Source organism: Piliocolobus tephrosceles, chromosome 11 (genome assembly GCF_002776525.5).
Source record: "Piliocolobus tephrosceles isolate RC106 chromosome 11, ASM277652v3, whole genome shotgun sequence".
NCBI classification, from domain to species: domain Eukaryota; kingdom Metazoa; phylum Chordata; class Mammalia; order Primates; family Cercopithecidae; genus Piliocolobus; species Piliocolobus tephrosceles.
Genome location: NC_045444.1, coordinates 47873882 through 47896406, shown reverse-complemented (window position 1 = coordinate 47896406; position 22525 = coordinate 47873882). Strand labels below are relative to the sequence as shown.

Genomic DNA, 22525 nt, shown 5'->3' with positions numbered 1-22525 from the left:
ACTCCTGGTGATGGTATAAAATTGGACAACTGCTTAGGAAAATTGACAATTTCTTATACAGTTAAACATACACATATCCTGTATATATAAACTAATAGAAATATATAAATATCCTAAAATGCCATCTGTAAGATAGATACTAGCTGAATAAATCAAGTTACATCAACAAAATTGAGGAATACATAGTCATTAAATGATTTGAGTAAGAATGTTCTCAGTGGCCTTCATAACAGCCAAAAAATTAGAAACAACCCAAATGTCCATCAATAGAAGAATGGGTAGAAAAGATTGTACATATAAAGTTTAAGAACAGGACAGACTAAGCAATGGTGGTAGAATAGTTTAATGGTTGCCTCTGGGAGAAGGAAGTGTGGAACTAAGTAGAAATGAGAATAAAAGAGTTTTCTGGAGTGATGGAAACGTTCCATTTCTTGATTGGGGTGTGGATAACCTGGGCAACCCCATACATTTATCAAAAGGCAACAAAATTAATGCTTAAGACCTGTGCATTTCACAATAGATAACTAAACTATGCCTTAATAAATAAATTTAAATACGCAAACCCTATATAAATAAAATGAAATAAAACTACAATGAGATAGTATTTCTAATTCGAAAACCTAACAATGCTTTCTGTTGCTAAGTCTGTGAGTACACAGAGGCTTCCAAACAGTGAAGACTACCATGCAAAATGTAATAATTGCCCAGGGAGGGGAATTTGACAGTGTCTGCCAAAACTACCCAGCACCTCAGTTCTAGAAATTTACCCTAAGGATGCACATCCAAACATTCAAAACTACATATGCACAAGGTTATTCTTTGTGGGTATTGATCATTCATTGTGAAAACTGAGAAACCATCAAAATCGCCATCCATAGGATACTAATGGAATGAATCAAGATATGTTCACAAAATGGGGAACTATGTAACCATTAAAAAAAAAAGGATGAGTATCAGTTCATAAGGATAGGTTTGGTTTTTACCAGTGTTATTGATACATTAATTCTGAAACTCCTCCTTCATGTGTGGTGAATGAGAGAACAAATGAGTAAATATATTGAGTTTGTTAGGAAGGGAGAAGGGAGAAACATACATGGAATAAAAAAGGTGAGAGTAAGTGCTATGTGGATTTGAATTGGTGATATTAATATAAATGTATATTCATGAATATATCTGTATTTGTATACATACATATACATGAATATATGTCTGTAGATGTGTGTGTATGAATAAATATGTAAGTGTGTATGTACATATGCGTATACACACATACACACGAATACACACACACTAATTCTGGCTTCAAAACCCTCTAAAAAATTGAAGGCTCCTTAAAGAAATGCTTGAATCCTCCAAGATGTATAAAGTGCAAGGTGAGTTTGGAATATCTTGTGGTGCCAGAAAACATGGAAGTGCTCAAAGGACAATGGAAGAAGAGGTATTAATGTGACAATGCTACTAATTGGTGTACCTGGAATGTGAATAGCATATAAATGTTCATTATACTATTCTTTCAACTTTTCTTCAGGTTTAATTTTTTTCTATAAAAACTTTTATATTTGTATTTATTTATTTATTTATTTATTTATTTATTTATTTATTGAGACGAAGTTTCACTCTTGTCGCCCAGGCTTGAGTGCAATGGCGCGATCTTGGCTCACTGCAACCGTCGCCTCCCAAGTTCAAGTGATTCTCCTGCCTCAGCCTCCTGAGTAGCTGGGTTTACAGGCACCCACCACCACCCCCAGCTAATTTTTGTATTTTTAATGGAGACGGGGTTTCGCCACATTGGTCAGGCTGGATTCGAACTCCTGAGCTCAGGTGATCCACCCGCCTGGGCCTCCCAACATGCTGGGATTACAGGTGTGAGCCACCGTGACTGGCCTATAAAAGCTCTTTTAAAAACTATTTATTACCATTGATGATTGCTGAGATACCAACTCATTACTCTAAAAAATTATAGATATAGGAAAAGAGAGAGGAATTTGTTATACTTTTTCTGCACCAGTTATTATTCAGAGTAACTAAAAAGTTGGCAAGAGAAAGATTTTTGTATAGAAATGCAGCTACAAAATAGAAAATAAAATTATAGAATTAGCAAAATACCATAAATACCATTTTGCAATCTCAAAAAAAAAAAAAAAATACTGAATCCAGACAATTATCATGAGAAGATACTAAAACTATTAGGTGAAAAACTGATGTGGAACCGGGTAGTGCATGGATCAAGCTAGCAATATGTGAACCTACTAATTATGATGTGATGTGATAGAACACACCACCCTGAGCTAGTGCTGCCTAAAGACTTGAACTTGAATCTAATGGAAACTCTTAATCTAAATATCAGTTAATAAAGAATATCAAGGAAGCTGTGAACTAAATGCAAAATGTGTAATACTCTATAGGACAAATTATTGAGTTTATCAAATAATTGTAAAAAAAAGAAAAAAGGAAAGAATCTGTTACAGAAACAAGAGACGGTAAAAATATAGCAAACAAAGGGTGTAGAAAGGCACTGTGTTAAAATTTGGGAAATCTGAAAATAATTTGGGTGTTAAATAATATTATGGAATAATCATTAATTTCTTAATGAGTAATAATGTCCTGATATAGACTTAATTTAGAGATGAATATTAAGAATTTGAGCGAAATAATATAGAAATTTTTTTCAATTACTCCAGCTCCTTTCCCTCTAGTAACAAAAAAAAAAAAAAAGGCAGGGAGTGGGGAATAAATAAAACAATACTGGCAAAATGTTGGTAATTATTGAAGTTGGGTAATGGATGTACAGGAGTTTATCATGCTATCCTCTCTATTTTTGTCTGTATTTGAAACTTCTTAATTTAAGAAAAACAAAAAAGAACAAGCTAATAATGGTTTGGCCAAGGATGTAGCAATAGATTTGAGATCAATGGGCAGAACTGAAATACAATCAGGGAGATAACCAACAGAACTAATTGGATGTGGAAGACGAGCAGTGGGCAGTACTGTGCAGGTAAGACCTTTCTCCTGGGAGGGTCAGGGAAGATCCCTGATTTGTAGTATTTGTCAATTTCCATGATGTAACTACTCCCACCATGGCGATCTCAAACTGAACGTGGATTTGAGAAGAGATGTGCACAACTGCCTCTCCTCAGTAGGTAAGCTCAGTGCCAACACACCCAAGGATTAAAAAAAAAAAAGTGATTAAACAAGAATTAGCCTAAGTTTCTGCTTTCAATGGTTGGGTAGAGTAGCTGAGATCCTACATTAGGTAAGTGAGAGCCCTTGTACATAGGGGCATTAAAAGTAAATATACATGAGAAGGAGAAAGAAGTCAAATTTCAGAATAGGGGGAGTGCAGGGGAGAAGGGGGCACTGGGCACAGGTGCTCCAATCATTACCGTATTTGGAATTTTATATTTTAAGATTGGTGGTGAGTAAATGGGTGTTCACTTACTCATTCTTTTATCTTTATTTATTTAATTTTTTGAGAGAGGGTCTCACTCTGTCACTCTGATGCTCAGGCTGGAATACAGTGGCATGATCTCAGCTCACTGCAACCTCCACCTCCAAGGTTCAAGCGATTCTCCCACCTCAGCCTCCCAGGTAACTGGGACTACAGGCATGCACCACCATGCCCAGCTAATTTTTCTATTTTTTGGCAGAGATGAGATTTCACCATATTGTCCAGGCTGGTCTTGAACTCCTGACCTCAAGTGACCTGCCTGCTTTGGCCTCCCAAAGTGCAGGGATTACAGGCATGAGCACCATGCCTGGCTTAATCGTTCTTTATATATTTTTGAGTGTCATAAGTGTATCGTAATAAATTACAAATGAAATAAAAATAAAAAGTAAAAAAGCTATCATGTTCCAAGTTAGTGATAAAATACCCATGAAGACAAAATAATGATAATATTGAGTAATAATAACTCATTATTTTGAAGCCATAGCAGGTGATTCCGGTTACAAGTCTAAAAACTCAGCTCTTCTCACCACCACAAACATTCATGGTATAATATATGCTCACATAGACTACATTTTATCTACCGGTGTTCAATTATAGCATAATATTCTGAGAGGTGAGTGTTTAGGAGCCCACTAGTCCACGTATGTTTCAAAGCTGTCCCCTACATTTCCATGTCTTCAGTCTCATTTCAATTTCTCTGACCATTAAAAATAAAATTCTTGGCTGGACGCGGTGGCTCACACCTGTAATCCCAGCACTTTGGGAGGCCGAGGTGGGTGGATCACCTGAGGTTGGAAGTTCGAGACCAGCCTGGCCAACATGACGAAACCCTGTCTCTACTAAAAACACAAAACATTAGCTGGGCATTGCGGCGGGTGCCTGTAATCCCAGCTACTCAGAAGGCTGAGGCAGGAGAATTGCTTGAACCTGGAGGCAGAGGTTGCAGTGAGCCAAGAGCACACCATTGCACTCCAGCCTGGGCAACAAGAGTGAAACTCCATCTCAAAATAATAATAATAATAGTAATAAAATTCTTCCTTTGGCCATCTTAATAGCATAGGTGCCTTTTGCTTTGAACATATATATATCTATGTCACCTCCACCTAAGAAGTTCCCATTGGTTTCATAAAAACAACAGCAGCAACAACAATAACAACAACAACAACAAAAACTTAAAAATTAAAGGAAAGTAGGAGTTTGGGGAGTGTTTCAGTAATTTAGCTGAAAAATGATAAAGACTATTGAAGAGGACACCAAAAAGTGGAAGATATTCCATGTTTATGGATTGGAAGAATAAATATTGCTAAAATTTTCATACTACCCAAACCAATCTACAAATTCAATGTAATCACTCAAAATACCAAAGACATTCTTCACAGAAATAGAAAAAATTCTAAAATTTATATGGAACTGCAAAAGACCCAGAATAGCCAAAGCTATAATAAGCAAAAAGAGCAAAACTAGAAAAATCATATTATCTGACTTCAAATTATACTACAGAACTGTAGTAACCAAAACAGCATAGTATTGGCTTAAGAGAACCCAGAAACAAATCCAAACATCTACAGTGAACTCATTTTTAGCAAGGGTGCCAAGAACATACATTTGGGAAAAGACAGTCTTTTCAATAAATGATGCTGGGAAAACTGTATATCTGTATGCGAAAGAATGAAACTAGATTTCTATATCCCACCATATACAAAAACAAAATCAAAATGGATTAAGAACTTAGATCTAAGACCAGAAGCTATGAAAATACTAACAGAAAACATTGGGGAAACTCTTCAAAAACATTGGTCTGGGCAATGATTTTCTGAGTAATACTCCACAAGCACAGGCAACCAAAGCAAAAATGGACAAATGAGATCACATCAAGTTAAAAAGCTTCTTCACAGTAAAGGAAATAATCAACAAAGTTTAGAGATAACCCACAGAATAGGAGAAAATATTTGTAAATATTAATCCCATCTGACAAGAGATTAATAACCAAAATATATGAGGAGCCCAAACAATTATCTAGTAAAAAAGTCTAGTAATCTGATTTTTAAACAGGCAAAAGATCTGAATAGACATTTCTCAAAAGAAGACATGAAAATGGAAAACAGGTGTATGAAAAGGTGCCCAACATCACTGATCATCAGAGAAATGCAGATCAAAACTACAAAGAGATATCATTTCACCCCAGTTAAAATGGCTTTTATCCAAAAGACAGGCAATAACAAATGCTAGAGAGGATATAGAGAAAAGAGACCCTTGTACACTGGTGGTGGGAATGTAAATTAGTACAAGCACTATGGAGAACAGTTTGGAGGTTCCTCAAAAAACTAAAAATAGAGCTACCATATGATCCAGCAATCCCACTGATGGGTACATACTCAAAAGAAAGGAAATGAGTATATCAAAGAGATTCTGCACTCCCATGTTTAATGCAGCATTGTTCACAATAGCCAAGATTTGGAAGCAACCTAAGCGTCCATCAGCAGATGAATGGATAAAGGAAATGTGGTACATGTGCACAGAGTACTATTCAGCTGTAGAAATGAATGAGATCCTGTCATTTGCAACAATATGGATAGAACTGGAGGTCATTATGTTAAGAGAAATAAACCAGGCACAGAAAGACAAACTTCACATGTTCTCACTTATTTGTGTGTGCTAAAAATTGAAACAACTGAACTCATGGAGATAGAGAGTACAAGGAAGATTATTAGAGGCTGGGAAGGGCAGTGGAGGAAAGAGAGGGGAAGTGGGTTAATCGGTACAAAAAAAACCAGAAAGAATGAATAAGGCCTAGTAATTGAGAGTGAAACAGAGTTACTACAGTCAAAAATAATTTAACTCCCCATTTAAAAATAGCTAAAAGAGTATAATTGAATTGCTTGCAGTTCAAAGGATAAATGCTTGAGGTGACAGATATCTTATTTATCCTAATGTGTTTCAAAATATCTCATGTACCCCATAAATATACACACCTATAATGTACCCACAAAACTAATTTTTTTAAAAAGATGAAGGGTTGAATTAAAAAACCAAGAGTGAGCAGAAGGAGGTAAGTGAAATTACTTTTTTTTTTTTTTTTTTTTTTTGAGACAGGGTCTCGCTCTGCTGTTGCCCAGGCTGGAGTGCAATGGCACAATCTTGGCTCACTGCAGCCTCCACCTCCCAGGCTCAAGCCATCCCCAACCTCAGTCTTCCAAGTAGCTGGGAATATGGGTGCACGCCACCATGCCCAGCTAATTTTTCTATTTAATGTAGAGACAAGGTCTCACTATGTTGCCCAGGCTGTTCTTGAACTCCTGGGCTCCAGCGATCCTCCTATCTCAGCCTCCCATAGTGCTGGGATTACAGGTGTAAGCCCCTGTGCCTGATCTAGAATCACTTCTTTTAAGGTAATGAAGATGACATGGATAAAAGAAAGCAGTATAGGGTTACACCCTAGATTTCTGGCTTGACTTCAAAATTGTATCATTCACTGAAAGGTAAAAACAGGTCAAAGAGTGGGTTTTAGAGGCTGAAGGGGAAACAGGAAGTTTAGCTTGGGACACATAAAAGATACCAAGTTGACATCTCCTCCCACTGCCACCCACAAGAACCCAAGTTTTTGTGAGACAAGTTTCATGGTCTCACAAAGGAATGATGGGGCAGAGTGAATTACAGTGCAGTAAGAAGAGACAAGGAAGTAAGGGATACAGATAACAGTATAGATCATTGTGGTCTTTTAAGATTTGCCAGGAGGTACAAGAGGGAGGGAAGCTGTCAGATTTATGTATCAGGGACATAGGTGCAGCAGTGTGGTTGGAAGAGAGGCCGAAATTGAAGCTGTATCTGCATAGTGTTTACTATGGTATTAAGAAAATGTACTAATTGGTCAGTAAAAAGGGAGAGGGCGAGGGCTAATTAGCAGAACCAAGGGTTGGTTGTTGGCTGATTAAATATTTGCTGGTCAGTTTAAAATGAGATGACTTGAAAACAAATGTATATATGCTCCCAGCCTCAGCAGACCACATGGAAAGCGTCGTTGGAAAAGGTTAGTATTAAAAATAAAGTTGCACTCTCCTCGCTCCCAAACAGAGAGAACCGAGAAAAGGAAGAGGATCATGGAAGCAAAATAGCATCCCTCCTTGTCTCACATGTCAAATTATGTAGGCAACAAAATTCAACTGAAGAATAACACGATGTCAGAAACTTTCATAGGACAGAAGAATTTAAAGCATACTTTGCTGAAAACTAATTCAGAAGTTTTGCTCCTTAGAAATGATATTTCCCCAGGGAAAGTATAGATTCCTGCCAAGACAGAGAGAGCTTTTGCTTTCCCCACTAATGTTTTTGAGTGATCCCTCTCACTTTTCAACAATTATAATTTTGGTTTTGGTGTTTGAAATCATTTCAATCTGACATCTGGAATAATTACATAGCGTTTCTAGGAAACTAGTTTTTTTTTTTCCCCCAAGAAAATTACATATAGTAACACATCTTCCTTGAAAATTCAATGCTTCAGATTCTTCACAATTTTGTACTCCACTAGAGAAAGTGAGCACAGCACAGTGGCAGGTCATCATGGTAGAGAGAAGATAGACTTTAAAATCAAGCAGGCTGGAGCTTGACCGTCAGCTCCGTCAGCAACTAGCTGCTCTGCTGCACCGCTCCACTCCCCGGTAGAACGGGGCTCGGATAATAATCTCTGCCTTGTGGTTTTGTTGTCATGCTTAAGTGAGATAGCACATTCCAAGCTCAAATACGTGGTACATAGAACCTGTTCAATAAATAGAATCCTCTAGTACATAAATTACTTTAAAACAGTTGATAAGAAGTTAAGATTATCAATAATCTAGAAAATACCCACTCATTTTGATGTGGTTTTAGATGATGAGAAAACAGTATCAAGAAAACCTCTATAAATCAAAAAATGCTCTGTTGAGTAAGACCATGAAGTTCAAGACAAGCACAGATCATTACATTAGTTAATTGTATGTTTCTTATTGCTGTTGTAACAAATCACCACAAACTTAGCTGCTTAAGACAACACAAATGTATTGCTTTACAGCTTCGCAAATCAGAAACCCAAACAGGTTTCAATGGGCCGCGATCAAGGTGTGGGCAAGTCAGGGCCATGCTTCTCCATGGAAGTTCCAGGGGAAAGTCCATTTCCTTGCCTTTTCCAGCTCCTGCAGCTGCATTGCTTGGCTTGTGCCACCTTCCTCCATCTTCAAAGCCCATCACGCTCATCTCTGCCGCCATCTTTTCTCTCCTACCCAGATCCTCCTGGCCTCTACTTGATAAGGACCCCTGTGATTGCATTGGGCCCACCTGAATAATTCCGGATACTCTCCCCATCTCAAGGTCCTTACTCACATCTGCAAAGTCCCTTTTGGCAGGCAAGGTAACATATTCACAGTCCTGGGGACCAGGACACAGACATCTCTGGGGTGGGGAAGCATTACTCAGTCTATCAAGGAAACAAAGGCAAATTACGCAGATATGGCATGTAGAAAGTAGCAGTTTGACAGTAAAAGGCTGGAGGTTTATTGTGGAACCTAATCTACACCACAAACAAAAAGGAAGTGCTGTGATCTAAACAGCAAATATGATACTGGAGTAAGATAAGACGCAAGCTTTGCTGTTTATTTACAGCTGATTAGGACTTGAGGAGAGCTGCTATTACTAGTTTTATATAATGAGCTATGGGACAGACTCTAAGGAGAAAAAGTATAAATTACAAAAGTAATTGAGGAGGAAAAAATAAGTCTTCTGAAAAAATTAAGGAATTGCAACTGTGTAGCTTGGGAGGGGGAAAATAGCACAAATCCTAATAATTAATTGCAAGGGTCCAGGTGTGGGCCAGAGGTAATTAGCAGGAAAGATTGATCATGTGTTCTCCATGTTCACAGAGAGCTGAAAAAAAGAGGAAATGAGCCAAACTGCAGTGAGGAGCTGGGCTTTTAAAAAAGGAAGTTCTTGACCATGAAGATCAGACTACCAAGGGAAGCTGTGTAATCTCCATCCCTAAAGAGCTTTAAAAATAGTATAAACAGCCATCTGCACAAGATGATTTATGCATTGACCTTCAGGAGGCGGGCCCAGATCATCTCATGAAGTCCCTTCCAAGTGTGGGATTCTATGATTTAATCAGTATGTGATTTTTCTCAGCTCTACATTTTGTGAGATAACCAGCAGATGGAATCCACAAATTCCCCAACATCATACCAAAATCATGGTTCCTCACACTGGTAGGGCCCAGTCAAGCTTGCCAAATTGGCATCCCTTGTAAAAATCATTGAAGGACCCACCTCAAACATTTATTTATCTCCTTGTGGGTGTCTGGACCACCCATGTCCACAAAATGCAGATAATCCTTATATCGATTCATGTGCATTTCACTCTGATTTTGCATAAGAGAAAGTTGCATACATTAAAAGCATTTGTCTGGTTGTGAAGCCTGAGACAGCAGCCCTCAAAAATGTTATTAGAGATTTACAGACCCTAGTCTAAGCAAAAATGAGGCTGATTGGACACTTTCCTGAAAAAAAGTTTACAGCACACTTGGGCCTCAGTTGTTCTCACTTAGATAACAGACATGGTTCTCTGTATATATTTGTTTGTTTATTGAACAAATATTTGGGCGCAAACTGTATTCTAGGTAAAGTACAGAGCATTGCGGCGGGGGTGGGGGGTTCAATAATGAGGCAAATACTGTCCTTCCCTCACAGAGCTTAGTGTCTCCTCCAAATAAACAGGCCATTTTGATGCCAAGCAATAAAAGCTATAACACAGTCACGAACAAGGTGCTATGGGATAACATATGAAGAGCAACCAACCCGGTTTTCGGGGACCTTTGGGAGGAAATAATGCCTAAGCTGGGATCTGAAGGACAAATCAGTGCTTCTGGGGGAGCAGGAGTGGTGGAAAAGTATTTCATGGAGAGGGAACAGTGTGGTGAGAAGCTGGTAGAATGCAGCAGTATGGGAGGTCAGAGGCATTGGCGTATGGCTGGAGCATGGAGAACGGACAGGGAGGAGAGAGTGGGGCTGGGAGAAGGGAGAAAGCAAGGGCAAGTCAGAGATGAGGCTTCAGAGGTCATGAGAGACCTCAAAGGCCGTGCTAAAGAACTTGCACTTGATGTGCTGGTAATGAGCAGCTGTTGAATGATACAGATCAGATTTGTCCTTTCAAAAGATTTATTAGCACACTTTTGAATGTAGAGGACAGAAAAAAACATTTACATTTGCTTCAGCAAAAGGAAAGGCTTATCTGAGGAATACTGGGAATCCAAGGAATCCAAGGAGAAACTGAGCATCCAAAAGGAGCGAAGCAACAGAGCTAAGGAGGGGGAGCACAGTGGTGCTGCCTCATTCATCACCCGCTGCTGCTTCTTTGGGCTTCATCCTCTCCACTTGCTCTTTCTGTTTCTCCAGCTTACACTAATGGACACCCAAAGCTTCTGAGTTTTAAGCTCCCAGTCTTGACAATCCATAGATAGACTGGCCCAATTCTCTTGTTTCCAAATTCAAAATTCCAAGGAAGAGGACTTACAGGCCCAGCTTTAGTCTAGGAGCTCATCTCTGGACCAAGGAGCTGGGGCCAGGAAGCTCTGTGCATTCCAACAGGGCAGCTGGTGCTGCAGCCACTGAATGGGAAGGAGAGTACGTTCCCAGCGATGGAAGGCAGGGCTGCTTTCTAGATGAGCCATGTGTCCTTGCAGCAGCCTCCATGGATTGACGGATGGGAAGACTGGAGGCACAGACCCAGTGTGGAGATGGTTGCGTGTGTACAGCTTGTGCCTGAGGCCAAAGGGGAGATGTGCGGTCTCCACCGACACCAGGAACTACCCAACCGCATTGGCCACTGGCCCAGGGCAAGCTCTGGCCCTCCATTAGTCCCCATGGGCCAGAGGATAGGTTGCTCCCCTGGTGTTCTTTATTCAAAATTATAACTGCTGGAAGGCTCTGCTCTTATGTATGAATTTCCAGTCAGCATGCTTTTACTCAAATTGTTCTTTTGTTTCATTGTGTTACTAAAAAAAGTCTGACAGGTTGGCATGCTTGTTTATGTGAATGTCTGGAACTGCAATTTCTTGTATGTTCATGCAGGATCACTATATAGGCTACCGTTTATAATATTCTCAGAAACAGTCAGTATTTAAAAATATTTTCTTAAATTAGTGCTGAAGTGTGAGATGTAAACCTTTTTATTAATGAATAATTTACCTCCCTTCAAGTCTCCATCAGGTTTAAATTTCTGCCATTAGACTCTACATAGAACAATATGTATGCAATTACATGTTTAACCACTAGATGGCACCATACATCTTTCATTCTAATTATCTCAGTCACTTAAATGGGATTTGCGTTTTTGTTTTTGTTTATTGCTTTCCACAGAGTCAATGGTATTTTCGCACTAGTTATTGAATATTCATTAGTGTCACTACTTATTTGTGATACTGCCTTTAATCATATACTAAATTTTTAAATATGCTAGACAATATTTCCTAGGAATTTCCTTCCTTTATCTGTCAATCCTTACTATAAAACCATGCTGTTTTAATTATTTTTGTTTTACAATACCTTCTAAAACCTGCTGTCACCACTATTCATCTTCAATTATGTCTTCGTTTTCAAAATGTTTTTTATCCATTAATTTATCCAAATGAAATTTAGATTTATTTAATCAGTTTTTTTTAAAAAAAAATCTACAATGGCACTTGTACTGGAATTGCTAATCAATTTAACAGTAGCAATAACAATAAATATAAGTCAATTTGGAAGGAAGTTCCAACTTTGCAATATTTATTTCCTTCAGCAAAATGAATGCTTTGAACCAGTGATGTAGACAACTGCATATACATAGTTTTTGGTGTGTGTGTGTGTGTGTGTGTGTACCTGTGCAGAATAAAGTAACATATAGAGATATAGAGAGAAGCATATTCAAGCATACATTATAACAGATGAAAAAATTGGAGGGAAACCTTTTCACATCTAACTAACTCTAGGTAGATTGACTACGTTTATTATTATATAATTCAAATGGGATATTTTGCTCCATTAAACGTAATAATTTCAAATGATATATACAGCATGATAACATATTTGTTTAAAAAAGAGAGACAGAAGAAAACAGGTAGTAAGCTAACTCATTCTCTCTGGGAGGTAAAATTATAACTAACTCCTAGTCACTTAATACTTTTCAGAATTTTTTACATTTTCTATAGTGACATGTATTGCTTTCATAACCAAAAAAGAAAAGCAAATTTCTAAACCTTTAAAACAGTTGAGCTTTATAGAAATTTCAAAGATATACCATTTTCTTATACAGATTGATTTATTGCTCAATTTCTCATTCTCTCTGGGAGATAAAATTATAACTAACTCCTATTCTCTTAATGCTTTTCAGAATTTTCTACATTTTATACAGTGACTTGTATTGCTTTCATAATCAAAAAAGAAAAGCAAACTTCTAAACCTTTAAAACAATTGAGCTTTATTTAAATTTCAAAGATATACCATTGTCTTATAGAGATTGATTTATTGCTCAATTTTTCATAACAATTACTAATTCATTAAATATGTCTAATGATATTCAAAGTAAGGAGAACTTCCATAGCTAGGAGAGACACTTTATGACTTGTGCATGTCCCCTACTAGAGCCTCAGGGAGTTGATGTTATAACATGTTGCAGGTCACAGTGGTTAGAAGTGCTCATGCAGGACCCCTTCACCTCCATTTCTCTAGATACGTCCAACTTCTCAGCCTTCCCAGTCTTCACCTTCTAGTAAGTGACAAAAATCAGAGTTTCTTAAACTCTCTGGTCTCCAGGCCCCTCTTAAAAATAGGCTATCCCCAAAGGACTTTTGTCTATTCAGGTTATATCTATTAACATTTAACATATCCAAAATTAAACAGAAAGTCCTAAATATTCATTTTATTCATTTAAGTTAAAAGAATAGTTCCATTACAAGTTAACATAAATAATAATTTTTATGAAAAAGATTGTGTTTTCCAAAACAGAAAAAATAACAAGAAAAATGGCATGGTTTTCATTTTTTGAAATCTCTAATTGCTGATTTAATAGAAGACAGGTAGAGTCTCATGTTTGCTTCTGTACTCAGTTTTTATCTCAGTTTGCTATCATATGTTATCTAGCCTCTGGAAAACTTCACTGTACACTCCCAAGACAAAAACAGCAAAAACAACAAATGACATCTTAGTTTCATTAGGAGAATAGTTTTGACCTGAAAAAAGGTCTTAGGGAACCCCGGGAGTTCCCAAATCACACTTTGAAATTAATTACTGAGCTGGATTAAACTAACTGAATTATCATCACTCCACATTCTTTCCTTTTTTCTTTCTTCTCTATTCACGAGCTCAATTAAAACTGAAAAAGAATAATGGCAAGAATAAGAACACTAGCATGAAACAATGGTCACTCATTACCCACTTGCTTGTGTGGAATGACCAGAACATTTTTTTTTTTTTTTTAGTCGGAGTCTCGCTCTGTTGCCCAGGCTGGAGTGCAGTGGCGCGATCTCGGCTCACTGCAAGCTCCGCCTCCTGGGTTCACGCCATTGTCCTGCCTCAGCCTCCCGTGTAGCTGGGACTACAGGCGCCCGCCACCATGCCCGACTATTTCTTTTGTATTTTTAGTAGAGACGGGGTTTCACCTTGTTAGCCAGGATGGTCTCGATTTCCTGACCTCGTGATCTGCTGGCCTGAGCCTCCCAAAGTGCTGGGATTACAGACATGAACCACAGCGCCCAGCCTGACCAGAACGTTTTAAGCCAGATCTGTATGCATTCTGGAAGTGACTGGGTTTGTTGAGGTCATCTCTAACCTCATGCCGCCATTATCACCAGCACTTCCTGGTTACTCCTTGTTAGGCTGTGGAGATAATTAACTAATGATTCATTCTGTCTACCTCTAATTCTCTTCTACTTATTAGTGAGTTCAATATCCCTATAGATGATCATTTCCAATGTCTGTTCTCTCAGTTCCTTGGCCTCCCCACTTCTAGAGATCTCGTTCTCCTCTTTACCTTGGCCACTGATTCCCATGGATTAACTCTTGTGCTTTTACCATAACTACAAACCCTCCATAATATCAATTATGAGCAGCTTACTATTCTGGTCGATAACTGCTATTTTTTTCAACGCATTTCCTGAACCCCAATTCCAATAGTCGGCCAGCCTCACAAACATCTCCAATCTGCCTGGAGCTCTCTTCCTTAATTAGTCACTTGGCTAAATCCATCCTGCCATCTTCAGTCTATTGATCCTGTTGGTTTTCCTTGCAACCTCACTCACTTCCTCATTATCTTGCTTACATTTCATGGTCTGTCGTTATAATCACTCCTTTAAATTTGCCCCCAGTTTCTCTACCTTACTCCTGTTCATCAAACTCTCTTAGATAAAGCCAAACCCTAATTAAATTTGACATTCGGCCTACACTGTGACTACACTCACACAAATGAACATATCTAGAGTAAAATCCACTAATGACATCAATATAGATTAATGATCATTAACATTATGAAAGTGATTAATACTGCCTAGCAATTGTACTGTATATCCCTAGATAATTTACTGTTCTACTCTCCTACGTGGTTATTTCTTACCTTCTCTCTTCTCAGATTCCAACACCTCCTCCTCCATCCTCATTCCCAGCTGATGGCTTTGCTTCCTGTGTAACTAAGAAAACTGAAGCCATCAGAAGACACCCTACATGTCCTCCCCTGATGCATGTGTGTACACATGTTCCAGCTCTCTTCCTGCGATATAGTTGAGCCATCTGCATTTCTGAAGGCCAGCCCCTCCAGTATGGCCCTGGATCCCATCTGCTCTAACCTACTTAAGTCATTGTTTCAGCAGTTTTCTTCTCTCCTGTCTCATTAATGTATCCTCTCTTTTTTGTCTGTATTGTCTGGGAAAACCTTTCATGATCCTATTGTCTTTCCAGCTATTGCCCATTCTTTTCCTTACCTTAAGAAAAAAAAGGAACAAAACAAAACACAGCTCTTTGAAAGAGCTGTTTATCATTGCCTCTAATTTAGTTCTTCCTGCTCTCTGTTGAATCTACTCTAATTGAAATTTATTTCATTTTTTCCCCCAATTTGCTCCTATCAAGCTCACCAGTAACTTCCACATTGCTAAATTCAATGCTCAATTCTCAGGCTTCACCTTCCTTGAAAAGAATTTGACATTTGACAGAATTTTTCACTCTCTCCCCTTTAAAAATCTCTCCTCACCTGGCTTGCAGAACGTGTTGCTGTCTTGGGTTTTCTCTGTGACAGCTCTGAAGGAAGAAAAGAGCAGAGTGTTGGTTGAACTGGAATGGCACAGGTCTCCATATTCATTAGGACATTAGGTCAGAAAGAAAAGTAGTTGAAGAGAGAAGGCTCAGGTGTTTCACCTGGGACTGAAAGAGAGTGAGAAAATGACCTTTGCATGAAGCGATAAGAAGACATTTAGCCTGGTAAGATTATCTCAGTGAACGGATGGATATTGACATTCAGCATATCAGGTCCTGAAGATCAAGGATCTAAGCAAAAAGCCAAGAGATGCAGTAATGACAGGGAAGGGTAAAGATAAGGGTAATAATATCAAAAATCCCAACTCCAGAGTGGTAACCAGACTGTACTAATGCATACATATGTACTACCATGCATATATTTACTGTCTAACTTTTACAAAGTGTTTTCACATCTATTAATTGATTTCTTCACAGTATCCCTAAGCAATACAAGTATTTTTATCCTAATTGTATAGATGAAGAAACTGAGGCTTGCAGAGGTTAAAACAACTGTCTAAGATTATTCCGGAATTTTAACAGAGTTGGGACTAGAAGCCTGATCCAGAAAAATCAAGAAGCAGTTCCCAGGCAGTTCCTTTCTAACACAGAAATCCTGGGCAACTGAGTCAGAGGCATCTGATGGCTTGGTCAAGAGAGATCAGAGAATCAGCATCAGACCTTGAGAGTGGGTGCCAGGTATGGATGGCACAGGGCTGGGTGGAAATAAGTAGCAACACTGACAAGCCAGCATCTGTGAAAGGGGCACTTATGAGGGTCAGGACCCCAGTAGAAGCAGATGAGCTGAGCTGAGCTGAAACAGGTAGCCGCAGCAGGTGGGTTCACCTGATTAAGGGGATACGGTGGAGGTAGAGGAAAACAAGTGATATCTGACAATCATCCCAAAGAATAAATGATCCCACAATTCTCTGTGGAAAATCTGATATTTAGTTCCTGGAGTTGTTAGGCCTCCAGCCTAGGGAAGAAGAAAATATTTGATGTTTGATAGCTGTTGGAGACTGAGCGAGAGATGGGAAAGATGGATTTTTTTCCCTCTTTAACTTAAATTCATTATTTGAGAAATTTTAAACAGTCCATGGAAAGTGCATAATCTTTACAAAGTAGAGGAACAAACAAGTTATTTCCTTGACCTGTCATTTGTCACTTCACATTGGAGCAGGATTTTTGAAATTTCAAGTATAAGAAGTATGTTGAACAAGGACAGCCCATCGTGAAATCACAGCACTCCCCTTCATGTGTTCAGTGGAGTTAACCTTCCCTTGCCCCTACTTGAACAGTCAGGTGCATCCCAGGACTTTTCTAGATACTCTTGGATGTGTATATGAGGACAAGAACATCCTACAATCCCTTTAGTAACAAGTGAGTGGAATTCAGTAATCAGAACATCTTACATAACGAGAAACTGAAACTGATTTAGCACTAAACCTTTTCCTGTCCCTGTACCTCAGCTGCTCCACTGTGGATGGTTTATGCTTTATTCTCCACCTAGTGCTTTCCCTCCTCCCTTCTGAAGCCCTCCCGCAGCTTGCTAGTCAGTTTCTGGGTTAAGGCCAGAGCTAGAAGAGAGACATGGTAAAGGGCCAGGAAATGTCCTTCTTGTGCTGGCTTTGGGCTTTCCAGGCCTGGCAAATGTTTGCAGATGAGTCTTTCTTTCACAGGCACTTTCACAGGCATCCTGTAGGGTCCCTGGTGGGCCCCTGCCCTGCAGTCCTGTCCTGGGTTAATGCATCTTATTATGGGTGGTCCAAGGTAGGTAGGGTGACCACCCATCCCAGCTTGTCCAGGAATATTCCCATTCTAGCCTAAAGGTCCTACATCTTGTGCAACTTCTGAGATCCGGGCAAACCAGAATGGTTAGTCAGGGGTTACTCATGAGTCCTTCTGCAGCCCTCAATTATCTGATATTAACTTCAACTTCTGGCTTCTGGCCCTTCAACCATCTAGGGCCCTTGGACAAATTCATAAAAAACCCACACTGTCTCACTTGCCCAATCACCCCACACAGAGCTAGTCCACAGAAAATATTCCTTTACCCTTTGGAATCTGAAGGTATAAGCTCTCCATTCTGCCTGGATTCAACGTTTGTGAAGGTCATCTCCATGTGCATAGGCAAAGAAGCTCTCTGGCCTCCCTTCCACTTTTCTGGAGAGGATTCAGGATTGTCCTGGGCCCATTAGAACAGATTCTTTCCCATCACCTCTGAGAAGGCTTGGCAATGGCTTAGGGACCTCAAGGGGTACCTAGTCTGGGCTTCTTGGAAAGATGAGTATTTTTTGTAGATGTGGTCAAATCTGCTATCACCCTTATGTTGTATCAGCTGAGCCTACAAATTACAAACTTCCCTAACCATGGAGTCCCCTATCTGGGTCTGTTTTATATGGTAATAATAAATACCTTACTGATTAAATGACCTTTTAAAAACACTAATTTTAAGCTGGGCACAGTGGCTCATACCTATAATCCCAGCAATTTGGGAAGCCAAGGTAGGCAGATCACTTGAGGTCAGGAGTTCGAGACCAGCCTGGCCAACATGGTGACAACCTCGTCTTTACTAAAAATACAAAAAAAAAAAAAAAAAATTAGCTGGGCATAGTGGTGCTCACTTGTAATCCCAGCTATTCAGGAGGCTGAGGCAGGAGAATCAATCACTTTCGGGAGAAGGAAGTTGCAGTGAGCCAAGATCGTGCCACTGCACCCGAGGCTGGACAACAGAGCAAAAACTCTGTCTCAAAAAAATCAAGAAAGAAAGAAAAAACTGCTAATTTTAATAAAATAAAGCTGTGAATTTAAATGAAAAAATAAATACAAACTTTTAATAACATACAAGATTTTTAATAAAAAATAAAGATAATGCCTTATCCTCCTGCCTTCACCCTTTTTGACTTTTTACAGCTTAAGTTGCTTCTAGTTTTAAAGAAGGTGATTCAGAACTTTCCAAATGAACTCCTGGAGGTCTCCCTTACTAAACATGGGGTAAATCTGAATGGAGCAACTGATCCTTCCAAATAAGTCATTTCAAAATTCTCCTCCAAGTCAACTCTTTCCATTCTGAAAGTGGTTGAGGGGATTCAAGCCATGGAATGTAAATTTCACATACTGTGATCTGGCTTTGGAATATCACATCAATTCTATCTTGGTGTCTCAGTCTCTAACTTTAATTTTAACACTCTATTACACAAGAAACAAAATAAAAACTAACCCAGTAGGTGGCACCTGCAGAAATATATGCAGAGCATTTGTGGCAGATTGTATTTTCCAAAAATGGCCATAGCAATATTTATGTTCCCACATACTCTCCCAGAACCTTGACATCCTTCCATCAAGCAGTGGAATCTATTATCTCCCCTTTGAATATGGGACACCTCAATGACTTGCTTCTAACAAATACAATGTAGTAGACATGATGCTGCCTGACTTCCTAGATGAAGTAAAAGAAGGCAATATAGCTTTTGACTAGTTCCTCTCCCCACCCCTTTCTATCTTTCTCCTCTCTCTCTCTCTCTCTCTTTCTCTCTCTCTGTCTTAATCTGGACCAGTGATGAAATTTGTGGAATCCAGGAGAAAATGAAAATGAGCAGCCTCTTACTCAAAATTAAGACTTTCAAAACAGTGGCAAGCACAGAGCCCTCTTCTGTGTGTTAGCCTTGTGTAACTACACAGGACACAAACCCATGAAGCCATCCCTGTTTAAGATGCCTATCTTTGAAAACCAGCCACCATGTTGAGAGGAAGCCCATCCCAAATGGAGGAGTTATGTGTAGCCATTCCACTTGACAGCTGCTTAGTCAACTTGGACGGCTCTAACCAAATACCATAAACTGGGTGTCTCAAACAACAAACATTTATTCCTAACAGTTCTGGAGGCTGAAATTCCAAGATCATGGTGCTAGCAGGGTCAGGTTCTAGTGAGGGATCTCTTATTGGTTTACAGACAGGCATGTTTGGCTATGTCCTCAGATGGTAAAAGGAGAATGAGCTGGCTCTCTGGCCTCTTCTTATAAGGGCACTAACCCCATTAATGAGTTTTCCTTGCTCCTGACCTAATGATATGCCAGGGACTCCACCTCCAAATGTCATCCCACTGTGGATTAGACTTGAACATACACATCTGTGGGAGACACGAACATTCAGTCCACAGCAATAGTTCTAGAAATACCCTCAGCAACAGCCAGAAGCACCTCCCCCCCGCCCCCAGACATGTGAGTGAGCAAGCATTCAGATGATTCCAGCCCCAACCTTTGAGTCTTCTGGATATGGCTCCTGGCCTCATAGGAAAAAACTGCCCTCGCAGTACCCTGTCCAAAGAATCCATGAACATGATAAAAGTTTGTTTTCCACCTCTAGATTTGGGGTCACTTGTTACTCAGCCGAGTAACTAGAATAGCATGACTTAGAGACAGGACTTATGAAGGATATGCAGCCCAGTCACACCTGCCCTGTCTCTGACATGGCAGCATCTCCCACAAGCATGTCTTGTAATACCATCCGAGTCTTCCCCAGTGTTGCTTCAAGTCTCTGGACTACAACCACCACAACACCCTAGCAACAGAACCCAAAACTCTCCCTCTGCAGCCATCTGCTGCCTGAAGCAGCTGCTGCCTTTGACACCATTTCCAGAATCGAAACTTCATGGTCTTCCACACGAGGCTGTGCAGCTCCCTTCACAGGGCTTCAGCCTCAGGACATGAGGACCACGGAGACCACTCACTCAATACTACAAACAACCCTTCAAGTACAGTCATCACCAATGAGACAAGTCCCCAGCTTCAGATTTGGGGTTACCCTTCCGGCGACCATGCCTATTAAATTGGAAATGTACGTGTCATTTACATCAGGGTTTCTATGAAAATGAGTCTGAGACTCTAACTTCATAGTTTTGAAACTCAACCTTTGCCTTGGTTCAGAACCACAATCCAAGCTGTGATCACATACGCTCCATTTGACTTAAATAACTGTTGGGATTCAATGACTCTGTCCTTTCTGCCTGCTTATTTGAGTGCCTTTGGAAGCCATATCTGTTGGAAGTTAAAACACTCAATCCATAGCAAATTAATATGTCATAGCATAGAATTTTGTACTTCTAAAAGAAGTACAAAAATAAAAACTAACTAGAAGGTTAGACATTTTTTAGGTTTTACAAATTATGAAACCATGACCACTAAAAGAAACTCATCCATTATACAAAATGATGTTATGAGTTATTTTGAAAAATATAGGAATGTTCTCAAAGTAAATGGTGTTTTTACCATAGTAAATTTATTCCATGCAACAACTAACTGAATTATTTGCTTTGCTCTTGTTAGTTCCCAAATTCAGCTGTTCCTAAGTGAAGATGCCTTTTTCTCTAAGTTTTCCTTTCAGTCATACATTAGTGCCTGTACCATTTCAAAGCCATGTAAACATTAACTTACATAATACATACTTTTTAAGAACCAAAATGTTCTCAAATTTTCAAAATATTTCTTACATTTGTCTTTGGTATCCAATTGCCAAACAAAGTTAAATTCAAATTTCTATCAAACTTGTTTTCTGTATCCAAACCACTCTAATTAAACACACCAAGCATAATAAAAACTAAAATTAAAAATTAAAATAAAATAGCATTGCATCCTTAAAGGATTATGTTGAATTATTAAAAAAAAAATCTGCAGTGTTGCTTTTTCTGTTTTTTTTTTTTTTTCTCTTTTCTTTGTCCTGAATCATGTCCAAATTAAACCAAGCGTGACCATAAAGAAAGGTTATCAAAATACTCACAGTTCTGGCTCCCTACAGGACCGTTCATAGTGCTATAGTATTACAAAGTAGTAATATAAGTATGTTATGAGGAAATGTGAATTCCTAGCTGGAAAATCTAAAAACAGGATGTTAGAGAACAATGGAAAGCCACCCTGCCTAGTGGTGTATGTACAGTTAGAGAAATTGGCCAACCAAATTCTATTATAAAATAAAGAGAAATGATATCATTTTTAAAGCACTTTGGAATATTTTTACAGTATTTGCCTCCAAGTAGACACTCAATTATACATTTGCTAAATAAAATAATACAGATTATCTCATTGTTTTACTCCTCAACAACCTTGCAAAAAGGATAATACTATCATTACTACTCAGGAGAAATTCTGGAGTTCCACAGCTACCATTGTGGTCATTGCTCTTCCAGTATTACACATCTGACACCACATTCACTCATTCATTCATTCATTCATCCATCCATCCATCCATCCATCCATTCATGAACTCTTCAAAGCCAAACTTGTGATTAGTGTATTCAAGGAGAACAGGAGAAAGAAATGCAGTGGGGGAACAGACATCTAACCACAGAACTGCATTGCACAATAGTGGTATAATAGAGAGAAACTGCTCTGGGTCAGACAAGGCTCCCTGGAGCAACTGACACTCAGCTGAATCTTTAAAGCAGAGATTAAAGATATTGTTTCAATCCATTTTGTCTAAATCAACACTTCTCAAACTACACATGAAGGAACACTAATATGAGGCTTAATAACAATAAATATTCTGTAGATGATAGAGTATGCCTATTAGCAGCAGTAGCTCTGGGCTTTGACCTGGTTCGTCATTCATTGCAAATGATTCAGGTTGGCCCACTGTTCCACCAAGGGGCCTGCTGGGTTTGACCATTCAGAACAAGCCTGTCATGATCTGGCCATTTTTTTCTCTCTCTTTTCTTTTTCCTGAATCATGTCCAAATTAAACCAAGCATGATCATAAAGAAAGGTTATCAAAATACTCACAGTTCAGGCTCTCTACAGGACGTTCATAC

General features: G+C 39.0%; 1 long non-coding RNA gene across 1 annotated transcript in view; it reads right to left on the bottom strand.

Moving 5' to 3' along the window:
• LOC111546067 overlaps positions 1-21587 on the bottom strand; it is a 59605-nt gene extending 38018 nt beyond the window's left edge. Inside the window, exon 1 of the long non-coding RNA XR_002732633.1 lies at positions 21499-21587. This is a non-coding gene — a long non-coding RNA (uncharacterized LOC111546067). The remainder of the gene's footprint in view (positions 1-21498) is intronic.
• Between the last annotated feature and the right edge of the window lie 938 nt (positions 21588-22525).